The sequence below is a fragment of the Nerophis lumbriciformis genome, linkage group LG06 (genome assembly GCF_033978685.3).
Source record: "Nerophis lumbriciformis linkage group LG06, RoL_Nlum_v2.1, whole genome shotgun sequence".
In the NCBI taxonomy this organism is placed as follows: domain Eukaryota; kingdom Metazoa; phylum Chordata; class Actinopteri; order Syngnathiformes; family Syngnathidae; genus Nerophis; species Nerophis lumbriciformis.
This window is the reverse complement of record NC_084553.2, coordinates 44,626,883-44,642,214: the sequence shown is the minus strand read 5'-3', so window position 1 is coordinate 44,642,214 and position 15,332 is coordinate 44,626,883. Positions and strand designations below refer to the sequence as shown.

The 15,332-nt window shown below is 38.4% G+C and overlaps 1 long non-coding RNA gene across 1 annotated transcript; it reads right to left on the bottom strand.

Annotated features, from left to right (window-relative positions):
• Positions 1 to 1,361: 1,361 nt before the first annotated feature.
• Positions 1,362 to 2,337, bottom strand: LOC133608351 (uncharacterized). Its single transcript, XR_009815577.2, has 3 exons — positions 2,165 to 2,337; positions 2,013 to 2,078; positions 1,362 to 1,808 (listed from the first exon to the last, which is right to left on the bottom strand). It is a non-coding gene; the product is annotated as an uncharacterized lncRNA (long non-coding RNA).
• Positions 2,338 to 15,332: the final 12,995 nt, after the last annotated feature.

The following is a 15,332-nucleotide window of genomic DNA, read 5'->3' as shown; positions in this document are numbered from 1 at the left end:
AAAAGACTCTCCTTATTATCCTCATGCCAATTAAATTAAACAAAATACAATTTAGCAATATGTACTGAATGCAATTGGAATTACATTTTAAACATTTCAACCTAAATACTTAAGACCTGTTTTGAAGAAATGCAAGTAACAAATCTTAAAGCTTACAGAAAATGAAGAACAACACAACTGAAACAGGCCAAATCAACACTCAACATAATGATAACAATATTTGTATTATTCCCTCTTAATAAAATGACCATCGGGAAAATAACATTAAAGTGTTAACTCTGCTTTTGCTCAATTGATTCATATACTAGCACCTAAAGACACATGACACATTTTAACCTTCCTTCATCATTCTTTATAAAATCAAACTTGTCATTTTTAATAAACTTAGCTAGTTTGGCCTTTGCATCTCTTGATGAAGTGGATAGATTTAAGTATTTGTCCATTATGGTATTTAGATCAGCAGCACGTTTATTGTTTCTGGATTACATTACAGAAATGTCACTTTTAAATTAATTGACCCTAATGTAAGTGAGTTATTGACTCATGTTTGTGTTATTGGACTCGTGGTTCCTACAGAAAGTTTTACACTTTTTAACAATATGCCATAACGTATTTTTTGCTAAAATATATAATACAATTGCAGACCCCCAACCTCTGGCTGACTTCTGGTCTCCCTGACCCCAGTTAGAGAACCCCTGCTTTGGACAACTGTTTGACAAATGTAATGTTGTTCATTGTCCAGCAGGTGAAACTGGAGCTTGCACTTTCTCAGGTACAATGATAAGTCGGACTGTAAACCTTTTACACAACAGCAACAGGTGTTTATTAAAAAAAAAAGATTTTATTTTAGAAGAAGCTTTGAAATGATATGCATTATAGCTTTCCACACAGTAGGAGCAAAATAAAAGCATCAATACCAACACACAGCCATTCTTTAACCATCCGTGTTTGATCAATTCTGTTTTTTACATAGTACAGAAGAATGGATGACAAAAGAGAAGCCTAACCAAAAACCAAAAGAGAATATATTTTAGTTTTTTGCCATTTGAGTCATGAGGGAACGGTTCCTCCTGTCTTACATTATCCTTTGAAAAAAACGGGGAGCTGGAGCCTATCCCAGCTGACTTCAGATGGAAGGCTTACATAGACATATAGATACAAATTGGAGAATTAATGCACGCTGTCTGCCACTAAAACCAGGCGAGTCGACCACTCGACCATCAGTGACTCACAAAGATGTCAATCAACAATGTTGTTACACTCTGGTAGTACTGCTTGCAAAGTGACAACAAACAAAACAGAGACTGATGGCAAAGTGAAGATAAAAACGTATTTAATGACAAAAAACAAGGAATGCCGAATGGAGTTGCAAAAAAGAGACAGTTAAAAAAGTAAAATGCACAAATGCCAATGATGCAGAACTGTCCCTGCTTTGCGCTGGGTAGAAAATAATACAAAATACAGTAAACATAATTTCCAAACTGTCTTGTGGGATCATGAAAGGAACACACCACCCCAAAAAACAAAGGGAGGTGGACCTGGCAGAGGGTCACTAAAACAGCGGCCCAACCACAAAGAACCAGAGGGACGGCCACCAGTCCAAGCCATGAGTCCCTGCAGCCAGCAAAGAAGAGTCAGATGGCGTCGGCGAGTGGAGCAACGCTGCGACTGGCGGGGAGACGGACGTCCAAGGGTTGGCCACTACGACGATACACGAGGAGGGAGTTGAGCGCAGGATACGCGCCTCTGCTTTTTCGGCCAATAAGTGAGCGGTAAATATTGGTTTCCACAGAGTTTGGTGACTGCGCCTGTAAGTTGAAATGCATTTATTGTTTTACCACACCCCTGGCCACGCCCACAACACCACAAATAGATTGCCAATCTCTGGGAAACACTGCATACTAAAATCTGATAAACTGTATGCATCATCATTAACACGACTTTTAATTGTTTTTATTCATTTACTGCAGAGTTTCAAGTGACTTTTTGTATGTGTGTATCAAAGTTCTTACTGGTGGAGTGGGAGCATGCAGATGATGGACAGGCCACTCAGAGACTGTTCACTGACGGTTCATGTACTGTGGAGAAGAAAGAGGAATAGGACATATTTTCAGAAAATTTAGTTTTCTTTTTCAATTGAATGTTTTGTTTTTCCCACCCTTACCTGCTTGTAGAGATGGTGGTGAATGATTTTGATAGTTGTCCAGGACGTCCATCTGCATCTCTGGTTGGAGGAGCGGCATCAGGAGCTCGTACCACTTCACCTCCTCTCCAGTAGCCTCTCTGCCGTCAGCTCCATGCTGGTGTTGCAAAAAGGTTTAACCATCTTCTCGAGATGTCTTCTTACAATTCCATACAACAAAATGACCTGGCATTTGAAATGTTTTGATAACTGTTAAGTCAATTGAAAAATAAAATATAAAAACATTGAAGGGAGAGCAGATATTAAAATGATATACATACAATGTTAGAATGTTAACACAAAGGGCAGAACTGTACATTGGGATGAATTTTTTATGTGTCTACCTAAAGTTATGTAACTCGAAATTTCTTAAAACGACTTTCTTTAATTGTTGATGATATAAGTAGGGTTGTTGAAAATGTATTTTTTGGACACAACAACAACAAATAGCTACACAAAAAACATTTAAAGTGTTGATATCTGAATGGGGCGTAGGGGAGATCCCAGTTGTTATTAAGCTCTTAATACATGCAATATATTTAGCTTCATTAATGCATGAAGTTTTTCTTTCCATAAACTGGAAAAAAGATGTATGAATTTATCTATGGAAGAAAGGACATTTTGATAGTAGCTTTTGTCAAACAGCAGCACATTTTCAGATCTGCCAATCTTGAAGACATTTCATGAGTACTCCCACCCCTTCTTTTCTTGTTAGATAATGACTTTGACGTTTTTTTTCTAATTTTTTTAAGTAAAATTGTATATCTACAATATGCTGTGGGCCAATAAAAATTAAGCCACAGTCAGCAGATGGCCTCAAGGCCGCATTTTGAACACCCCTGCTTTTATCTTCATCAGCGTTGAGCGTGTGAAGTTACGTGTGAGATCAACTTTAAACCTGGTTGACTATTTAGTTCGTCAGCTTCCTTCGACGAGGAGGACAAGGAGACTGAACTCCAAACTAAAACCGGCCAAATTCAACGGGGCTTACAAGCGTATTCCTGTTGGCAGGTCTGCTTTTTCTTTTATTGTGTCCCACAGTGGCAACCACATGGACATTCTTCTCCTGTCGAGACCTTTGTCATCTGCTTCCTCTTCTTTTTGCCCTGTAACACACAGACACACATATATATGAAGAAAACTTCACATGAACTGATAGAAGCATCTTCAGTGTTGAACATGACCATGTCTCAATGGAGATGTTTGGATGTTTTTCTAAGGGCTATGTGGGCGGGATTGTAAACTGACTTTTGATCGCATCCGTCGTCATGTCTTTCATAATGATTGTGAACGATAGGCAAAGAAAAAAGAAAAAAGTACAGTTCCCCTTTAAAGCTGTGTTACTTAAATCTTGTGTGACCAGGCTGATTGTCCCCCCAGTCTCCTCCTATCTGGAAGTGCACAAAATCGCGCATGACAGCTGTACGTGCAGACGCATAGGTTGTTGACAGTTTGAAGTTGCATCGAAATATAACTAAAATCTGTGCTGAGAACTGCAGCGTCCTAGAAACAAATTTTTAATTAACACTACAATTAAATATTTTATTCAATAAACTGCAGAGTTTCAAGTGACTTTTTGTATGTGTGTCAAAGTTCTTACCGGTGTGTGGGAGCATGCAGGTGATGGGCAGGCCACTCAGAGACTGTTCACTGATGAATCATGGAAGGTGGAGAAGAGGAGGAATAAGATTATTTTTTTGGAAAATTTATTTTTTTTTCAATTGATTTTTTTTCTTGTCCAGCCTTACCTGCTTGTTAACATGCTCGCTTCCTGTCATTTGGCTGGGCAGCGACTGGTCGTCGACGTTGATGATTGCAAGGTGTGCTGAAAAGGTTAGCTGGTATTTAAAATATATTTGTGGACACAACAACAACAACAAATAGCTATCGGTATAAAAAAAACGTTTTAAGTGTGTATATCTGAATGGGGCCAAGGGGAGATCCCAGCGTTTATTAAGCTCTTTATGCATTAATTAAGCTAAATGTAATGTATGCATTAGGTTGTATTGTCTATTGTTAACTCAATGACGACAACCTTCTTCTTTTTATGCGTATACTTTACTGAGTTTAAGTTCAGGGAACACAATAACAAACCGGCCACTGCCGTTAACATCACCGACTTCCCGCCGGAGCCCGCGCATAGAGCAATGCATGCTGGGCGTTACCGTAAATACACTAAAAGAGTGTACCATAATAATGTGCAATGCAAAAACAGAACATTTACATCTATGATGTCTTACCCAAGAAGATCCAACAAATCTGAGGACTATCTGGAATCCATGATTAAGAACCACACTTGTGTTTTCCTTTCCAGAATTTGTATGAATTTACCTATGGAAGAAAGGACATTTTGCTTAGTAGGTTTTGTCTAACCGCAGCACAATTTCAGATCTGCCAATCTTAAAGACATTTTATGAGTACTCCAACCCCCTCTTTTCTTGTTACATAATGACTTTGACTTTGTTTTTCCTCATTTTTGGAGTATATCTACAGTATGCTGTATGCCAACAAAGAATGAGCTACAGTCTGCAAATGGCCTTTAAGCCACATTTTGAACACCCCTGTTTTTATCTTCATCAGCGTTGAACGTGTGAAGTTACGTGTGAGATCAACCTAACCCCTGGTTGACTATTTAGCTCGTCAGCTTCCTTTGACCTGAGCAAACAATGAAAATTAAAGAGACAAGAGGACCGAATTCCAAACAAAAACCGGCCAAATGCAACAAAATGCGTACCTAGAGAGCAGCGAGGTGTACAAGCGTATTCCTGTTGGCAGGTCTGCCTTTTCTTTTATTGTGTCCCACAGTGGCAACCACATGGACATTCTTCTCCTGTCAAGACCTTTTTCATCTGCTTCCTCTTTTTTTGCCCTTTAACAGAGACACATATATATGAAGAAAACTTAACATGAACTGATAGAAGCATCTTCATTCTTGAACATGACCATGGTGGACTTACATAGTTGTCTGTGCAGGACCAGTTTGGGTACATCTCTTGGTGGATATGTTTCTCAACGTCGGCTAGCTGGTAATACTTTGCTTGATCCGACGCTGAGAGTGACTTCCACTGTGGACACATAAGCACACATTTTTGTCACTCAACAACACTGTCAGCCTTTTTCACCTTGATGTACAGTATATACGTACGGTACATACAAAGATGCTGTAAAAGTGATCATACTGTCACAACTTCCCATTGAATTCATCAAAAACAAGAACAATATGAGCTTTGGGGGTGCTGGAAAAAATTATGATTACATTTTAAGAGTTGATTCTTAAAATGTCGTTTTTTAGGCTATCTCCTATCTTACTCGCAGCATTTAAAATTCATACGTCAGCAGCCAAGAGGTGCTTTTGTAACCTGTAACTGTTTTATTGTAATGTATATACCAAACATTACATTGCGAGAATCAATGTCAATCCAAAATCGATTCTGAAAAGAATCGTCACCCCGAGAATCAGAATCAGGTTTTTGTAAGAGTCACATCCCTAATGACCATGTTCTTAGGGGCGAGCAACAGGTGCTAACTTCAATGGATGTAACTTTGCCAGATCACTAACTCTTGTCTACTTTATGACAGACAAGCCAGTAAAATCAGTGCCGCCTCCAACTGCACTGTTTTATTAATGAACCAATGAACCAAGGACACACTAATACAAACTGCTAATGTGAGAAAAATAAACTTTACAATCCAATCGTAAGACGGAAGTAACAATTTTCTATTGACCAATAAAAAGTTTGGATTTTGTGCAGGCAAGCACACACACACACACACACACACACACACACACACACACACACACACACACACACACATATATTTACTTACAGTGTGAACACTAACCTTGTGACCCACGACTTTATTGGCCTCAGCGTTGTTTCAGATGTTTAGCTCAGCCTTGACCTTTGACATCTGCTCCTTCCTAAAGATCATAAATGCGTTTGGTGGCTTTTTAATGTAGGCCTTCTCTCCATCCTGCTGGGTGTATTGTTTCCTTTTTCTACAAAAACAAACAAAAAATGGTGAAGGATAAATCCTTCAATGATTGAGACAAAAATCCTCCAAACAGCCACTTAAATTGTAAACAGCAACTAAAAGTAAAATAAAAACAGCTTATGGTTCACATATGTGCTTTTGAGATTGTTCCTAATACTTACTGGGATGTGGAGACCAGTGTAGAGGCAGGAAGGTCTATATAAGTTGTCCTGGAACACTCTGGCAGCATCACTGAGGGTCCATCAAGGCTCTGCTAAGGACACAAAAAACATTTCTGTCAGAACAATGTTTTCCCTCCCTGATCTGGAAATACTATTGAGAACAGGATAACATATATCTGTACAAACCCACTGTATGAGTTACTTCATAAAATTATCTGGTTATCTAAACAGATCAATAAAATGAGCTGAGATTTGCAACAACTTTAAACAATTACCAAGTTAAGTCTATCAAATCAATTTGTAGCTTTTAAACAAGACTGCTGGTTTGTGGTTCTCAAAAAAGAAGAAACAATTGCAAATTATTTATTAGGAATTGCATTGTTATACTTTTTATACTGATACTAACACTAATACTGAAATACTTCCCTTTCAGGTATTTCAGAATGTGTGTCAAAGTTCTTACCAGTGGAGTGGGAGCATGTAGGTGATGGAAAGGCAACTCAGCAACTGTGTACTGATTGTTCAAGTACTGTGGAGAAGAAAGAGGAATATGATATAATAAAAAAAAAAAAAATTGTTTTCTTTTTTAATTGAGTAGTCCGGCCTTACCTGCTTGTTAAAATGCTCATTTCCTGTCATTTGGCTGGACAGCGACTGGTCGTTGAGGTCTGCTGAATAGGTTAGCTGGTCGCCCAGGTAGCCTATACCATCTTCTGTTAACAGAGTTAACATTGGCAGCTCTTCTGGGTCGACGAGTGGGGGTGGTGGTGAAAGATTTAGATGGTTATCCAGGACGTCCATCTCCACCATGGGTTCCAGAAGCGGCATCAGGAGCTCGTACCATTTCATCTCCTCTCCAGTAGCCTCTCTTAGTGTCAGCTCCATGCTGGTGCAAAGTGCCACATATGGTTCCTAATCTTAAAATGTAGAAAACATTCAGCTACAAGAGTGGCCTGGGGTTGAACAGTCCAAGTGATAAAGCTTTGTATTTACAGTAAAAGTGTCATCTTGTCTCATCAGTCTTGTACATATTAGTCTTTAATTACTAGTTTATATTTTTAGTTAATTGTTCATATTTAATGTTTACTTTGTACAAAGAGAGCGCAGTCTACTGAAGTTAAATTCATCAATAGTTTTCCCCTTTGAAAGACGCAAGGCAAATTCCTTCCATTTCACCATGTTGATACAATGATCTTCACTGTTTTCATGCTGTTTCAGCAGTGCACCTATGTTGACCCAATCCCGCTGTCCCTCGGCTGCCAGTTTTAAGGACTTTTTGGAAAATAATTTGCAGCAAAAGCAATAGACTGCATCTTTACTTCTTGAATAAGTCAGCCAGCTACGCTTGACTTTTTCCCCATTGACTAGCTGTCTGTAGGTATAATGATAATGAAAACTTCGGCCATCATGCCGTTTGGGGAATGAAAAGTTCTCCTTAATAGACAGTGGTCCTCTGATCACCTGCTCAGTCCTGTCTGAATCTGAGAGGAAAGAAGGCCACTCAGCTGGGTCAACTGGCGGAGCTGATGATGGTCCATGGTGTGAAGGGGACGTTGTGGTGGAAGTTGCTGAGGAAGTGACCAAAGAAAGACAATGATTAAAAAAGAAGGACCTTTAAGGTCATTAAATTGCACTGTTGGACATAATTATTAATCTCAGAATGTTCTGCAGTACAATGAGCAATTATAAAGGGTGTTTTGCAGTTAACTTACTAGATAAATCAGCTGTGGTTTCAGACATGGAGGGGACAGTGGTCACAGAGGATGGAGGTGTGTGAGAGAGCACTGTAGAGGATGGAGATGGACCTAAGATGAAATACATACATATAGGCACACATATTAATGAGATACTTTGACTATATTAATTTCCCTTCAGGTGTAATGTTTATACTAAGAAATTAAATGTATACTGTATGGTGACAGTCTTTTCCTCACCTGATTCATCACTCACAGTTGAGCCTGAGGATGTGGACTGGCTCTGGGCTGATTCTGTGCCTCCAAAGTATTTTAACAATGCTTCTGGGGAAGTTTCACATAACTTATGAGTTGAAGTAAAAAATAATGTTTATTTTACTCACATAAATTACCGTGCTCTGCTGCAAACAATTTGTGCAAACAACATATCTCACTAGTAACCTGATGCTAAAAACATATTGCTAGCACCGCGCTAGCTAGCGAACGTCACCTAGCTAAAGCTAATTACAGCTACAAATCTCTTTGATAAACTTTTTATTACCAAGTCATGCAAACATACCTTTATCATGGCATTTTTTCTTTTTCTCCTCTTCCACTTTCTTCTTCTTCCTTTTTTCTGCACCTGAAGGATATGTCCTTTTTTGTGACATTGTTTTGCCTCTATCTGCGCTTTTGATGCCCAGTGCGCACTGGCATTGCACGCAATGCATGGCAGGCGGCAAACGTCACAGGTGCAGCAGAGGCAGCTTTACATTTAAAGAATTTCTTGGGTTCATCGTTGGCCTTTCAAGAGGTCAGTATCTCGATATTGGAAGTAGTTATATCCACAATAATGAGCAACTAAAAGTGACCAATAATCACCACTGTCCAATGGCGTCTTTCAAACACACTTTGGATTCCTAAATTTCTGTTTGTTTCAACAGTCGCCTAAAATGTTACCCTGCAGACTAAAACTAACTATAAACTCCAAAGAGATAAGAGTACAAAAATAACAAGTATTCCACTTAGTAGAAAATATCAAGTGATTTAGTAGTGTTGACCAGCAGGTGCTCTCAAGCTTTTTGGGATTTCTGCCTCCTAAATGAGATTATTTTCAAAAAGACTCTCCTTATTATCCTCATGCCAATTAAATTAAACAAAATACAATTTAGCAATATGTACTGAATGCAATTGGAATTATTTATATTTTACACATTTCAACCTAAATACTTAAGACCTGTTTAGAAGAAATGCAAGTAACAAATCTTAAAGCTTACAGAAAATGACGAAGAACACGACTGAAACAGGCCAAATCAACTCTCAACATAATGATAACAATATTTGTATTATTCCCTCTTAATAAAATGACCGACAGGAAAATGAACACAAAAGTGTTAACTCGGCTTTGGCTCAAAGGGTTCATTTACAAGCACCTGAAGACACATGACACATTTTGTCCTTCCCTCATTATTCTTCTTTAAATCAAACTTGTCAATTTTAATACGTTTGGGCTTTGCATCTCTTGATGAAGTGGATGAACTTAAATATTTGTCCATGATGTTATTTAGATCAGCAGTGTTCTTATTGTGTCTGGATTAAAGATAATGATTTTCTACTGCATCACAGAAATGTCACTTTTAAATTAATTGACTCTAATGTAAGTGAGTTATTGATTCATAATGTTTGTTTTATTAGACTAGTGGTTCCTACAGAAAGTTATACACTTTGCCATAACTTTATTTTTTGCAAATAAAAATAAAATAAAAATTGCAGACCCCCAACCTGTGGCTCTCTCTGGGCATTCAAACGATCGCAACTGGACTGTTTGGTTTGTCTTAGAAGACGTTTGACCTGGATGAATGAGAACATTCAAAGACAACCTGTGGCTCACTCCTGGTCTCCCTGACCTCATTTCGAGAACACCTGATGTAGACAAATGTTTGACAGATGTCATGTTGTTCTTTGTCCACCAGGTGGTGGTCTAGCTTGCACTTTCTCAGGTACAAACATAGGTGGGACTGATAACCTTTAAAGAAGTGGTCCCCAACCTTTTTGTAACTGTGGTCAACGCTTGAAATTTTTATTTTTTTTTGTCATTAAAAAATACAATCATGCGTGCTTACGGACTGTATCCCTGCAGACTGTATTGATCTATATTGATATATAATGTAGGAACCAGAAAAAATAATAACAGAAAGAAACAACCCTTTTGTGTGAATGAGTGTAAATGGGGGAGGGAGGTTTTTTGGGTTGGTGCACTAATTGTAAGTGTATCTTGTGTTTTTTATATTGATTTAATAAAAAAAATAAAAAATAATAAAAAATAATAACTTCTTGTGCGGCCCGGTTGTTGGGGACCACTGCTTTAAACAACAGCAACAGGCGTTTATAAAAAGAAAGTCTTTGATTTGAAAAAAGGCTTTAAAATGATAAACATTATATCGTTCCACACAGCAGGTGCAAAATAAAAGCATCAATACCAACATACAGCCGTTCTTTAACCACCAATTCTCTTTTTTACATAGCGGTAGTACAGTAGAATGGATGACAACAAAGAAGCCGGACTAAAAAACAAAAAGTGAAGTGAATTATATTTATATAGCTCTTTTCTCAAGTGACTCAAATCACTTCACGTTGTGAAACCCAATATCTAAGTTACATTTATAAACCAGTGTCGGTGGCACTGGGAGCAGGCGGGTAAAGTGTCTTGCCCAAGGACACAACGGCAGCGACGAAGATGGCGGAAGCGGGGATCGAACCTGCAACACTGAAGTTGCTGGCACGGCCACTCTACCAACCGAGCTATATCGTCCCAAAAAAGAGCTTACATGTAATACTGCCTTGCAAAGAAAAATATGCAATTCATACACTGACTTTGTCTAAAACTCGATTTAAAAAAAATCAAATAATAATAATAAAAAATGTGATTTAATTTTTTGAGACAAATTAACAGTTTTAATCACATGAGGTGCTGGCTGACGAACATAATATCTGCATTAAAGATACAATCAAGTGTAAACTGTATTACGCTAAATAAACAGTATTAGGCTTGATAGTATAACATGCATTACATGTTTTCTCAACCACAGCTCCCAGGATTTTACTGTAAATTCTCTAGGGTTTTTTGGAAACAGGTTACAATACATCAGTTTTTTTCATAGTAATTTACCTTGAGCAAAAACTGTTATTAGCTGTAAAATTAACGGATTCAACATCAGCATCAACATAGTCTAAGTCTAATTAACCAACTATTAGTGATATTGTTATCATAAGCGCTAACGCAGACAAACAATTTATAGCGGCGACGTGATCACAAGCTTGTGTGGCTATGTTGACATCATCGAGTGGTCTGCTGCTTCCTTGCTTCCCCTAAGTTTATTCTAGATCATAAATCATGCATCTCACCTGGACATGAGACGTCTGAGTAGTTTTTACCACAAGTTGGTACACTTTGACAGCCATTTTGGACCCGAAACTTGTGAGGCCGGCACAAAAAGACACGTGTTGCGCCCGCCCTACACCCCATTTCTTTGTGAGGATTATGAGACATTTTTCATCTAAATGGGAATATATGAACATCCTAGCAGTGGACATCCTAATGACAGCATACCTTGCACACTAAGTGATGTTTTATGTTTATGTGTTGGCTCTCATAAAGTTTGCAGTGAGTAATTATCAGTGATGAAGAAAAAAAAGCAAACGATGTGATGCGTTTTTGAAATTATCGCGCAGCATATGCTTAAAATGATCCAAATACGTAAATATTAAATGTTATTATGAATGTGCCCGTTACTACATTACTTATATACTTACATCATGTATATAAAACCTCAATGAAGATGTTTGTCTAAAGGCTTTGTAGGTGGAATTGTAAACTGACTTTAGATCACATTTATTTAATATTTAGAATGCGAAAAAAAACATGTCGTCATGTCTTTCATAATGATTGTGAACGATAGGCAAAAAAAAGGAAAAACAAAGTACAGTTCCCCTTCAAAACTGGGTTACTTAAATCTTGTGTGACCAGGCTGACCACGCATAGGTTGTTGACAATTTGAAGTTGCATCTAAATATAACTAAAATCTGTGAGAACTGGCATCCTCGAAACAACTTTTTAATTAACACTACAATTAAATATTTTATTCAATAAACTGCAGAGTTTCAAGTGACTTTTTGTATGTGTGTCAAAGTTCTTGGGAGCATGCAGGTGATGGGCAGGCTACTCAGAGACTGTTCACTGATGGGTCATGGAAGGTGGAGAATCAAATCAAATCAAATCAACTTTATTTATAAAGCACATTTACAATTTACCACAGGGGTAGCCAAACTGCTGTACAATAGGCAGGTTAAAAGATAACACAAGAAAAACGAGCAAACACAGCACAACACAAACAGAGCACGATAAAAAAAACAAATAAAACATAGAAACAGGTTCACAGCAGGTGCATTATGGGACGCCATAGCAGGATGGAGATCAGAGTGTTGAAGGTCATGGAATAAAAGTGTGTTTTTAAGAGCGATTTAAAAACAGGAAGAGAGGAGGCCTGTCCAACACTCAAAGGTAAGTCATTCCAGAGCTTGGGAGCAGCAGCGCCGAAAGCTGTGTCACCTCTAAGCTTCAGCCTTGTGTCAGGGACCGTCAACAGCAGCTGATCGAGAAGAGGAGGAATAAGATTAATTTTTTGGAAAATGCATTTTTTTTTCAATTGATTGTTTTTCTTGTCCAGCCTTACCTGCTTGTTAACATGCTCGCTTCCGGTCATTTGGCTGGGCAGCGACTGGTCGTCGACGTTGATGATTGCAGGGTGTGCTGAAAAGGTTAGCTGGTATTTAAAATGTATTTGTTGACACAACAACAACAAATAGCTACCGGTATAAAACAAATGTCTTAAGTGTGTATATCTGAATGGGGCCAAGGGGAGATCCCAGCTTTTATTAAGGTCTTTATTAATGTATAAAGCTAAATGTAATATATGCATTAGGTTGTATTGTCTATGATGTCTTACCCAAGAAGATCCAACAAATCTGAGGACTATCTGGAATCCATGATTAAGAACCACACTTGTGTTTTCCTTTCCAGAATTTGTATGAATTTACCTATGGAAGAAAGGACATTTTGCTTAGTAGGTTTTGTCTAACAGCAGCACAATTTCAGATCTGCCAATCTTAAAGGCATTTTATGAGGACGGCGTGGCGAAGTGGAAGAATGGCCGTGCGTGACCCGAGGGTCCCTGGTTCAATCCCCACCTAGTACCAACCTCGTCATGTCCGTTGTGTCCTGAGCAAGACACTTCACCCTTGCTCCTGATGGGTGCTGGTTAGCGCCTTGCATGGCAGCTCCCTCCATCAGTGTGTAAATGTGTGTGTGAATGGGTAAATGTGGAAGTAGTGTCAAAGCGCTTTGAGTACATTGAAGGTAGAAAAGCGCTATACAAGTACAACCCATTTATCATTATAAGTACTCCAACCCCCTCTTTTGTTGTTATATAATGACTTTGACTTTGTTTTTCCTCATTTTTGGAGTATATCTACAATAGGCTGTGGGTCAACAAAGAATGAGCCACAGTCAGCAAATGGCCTTTAAGCCACATTTCCAACACTCCTGTTTTTATCTTCATCAGCGTTGAGCGTGTGAAGTTACGTGTGAGATCAACCTAAACCCTGCTTGACTATTTAGCTCGTCAGCTTCCTTTGACCTGAACGAACAATGAAAATTAAAGAGACAAGGGGACTGAACTCCAAACTAAAACCGACCAAATGCAACAAAATGCGTACCTAGAGCGCAGCGTACAAGTGTATTCCTGTTGGAAGGTCTGCCTTTTCTTTTATTGTGTCCCACAGTGGCAACCACATGGACATTCTTCTCCTGTCGAGACCTTTTTCATCTGCTTCCTCTTTTTTTTGCCCTTTAACACACAGACACACATATATATGAGGAAAACTTAACATGAACAGATAGAAGCATCTTCATTCTTGAACATGACCATGGTGGACTTACATAGTTGTCTGTGCAGGACCAGTTTGGGTACATCTCTTGGTGGATATGTTTCTCAACGTCGGCTAGATGGTAATACTTTGCTTGATCCGACGCTGAGAGTGACTTCCACTGTGGACACATAAGCACACATTTTTGTCACTCAACAACACTGTCAGCCTTTTTCACCTTGATGTACAGTATATACGTACATACAAAGATGCTGTAAAAGTGATCATACTGTCACAACTTCCCATTGAATTAATCAAAAACAAGAACAACATGAGCTTTGGGGGTGCTGGAAAAAATGATAATTACATTTTAAGAGTTGATTCTTAAAATGTTGTTTTTTAGCCCATCTCCTATCTTACTCGCAGCATTTAAAATTCATACGTCAGCAGCCAAGAGGTGCTTTTGTAACCTGTAACTGTTTTATTGTAATGTATATACCAAACATTACATTGCGAGAATCAATTTCAATCCAAAATCGATTCTGAAAAGAATCGTCACCCCAAGAATCAGAATCAGGTTTTTGTAAGAGTCACATCCCTAATGAGCATGTTCTTAGGGGTGAGCAACAGGTGCTAACTTCAATAGATGTAACTTTGCCAGATCACTAACTCTTGTCTACTTTATGACAGACAAGCCAGTACAATCAGTCCCGCCTCCAACTGCACTGTTTTATTAATGAACCAATGAACCAAGGACACACTAATACAAAATGCTAATGTGAGAAAAATAAACTTTACAATCCAATCGTAAGACAAAAGTAACAATTTTTTATTGACCAATCAAAGGGTAAGCAAGCACGTACACACACACACACACACACATATATATATTTACATACAGTGTGAACACTAACCTTGTGACCCACGACTTTATTGGCCTCAGCGTTGTTTCTGATGTTTAGCTCAGCCTTGACCTTTGTCATCTGCTCCTTCCTAAAGATCATGAATGCGTTTGGTGGCTTTTTAATGTAGGCCTTCTCTCCATCCCGCTGGGTGTATTGTTTCCTTTTTCTACAAAAACAAACAAAAAATGGTGAAGGATAAATCCTTCAATGATTGAGATAAAAATCCTTCAAACATCCACTTAAATTGTAAACAGCAACTAAAAGTAAAATAAAAACAGCTTATGGTTCACATACGTACTTTTGAGATTGTTCCTAATACTTACTGGGATGTGGAGACCAGTGTAGAGGCAGCAAGGTCTATATAAGTTGTCCTGGAACACTCTGGCAGCATCACTGAGGGTCCATCAAGGCTCTGCTAAGGACACAAAAAACATTTCTGTCAGAACAATGTTTTCCCTCCCTGATCTGGAAATACTATTGAGAACAGGAT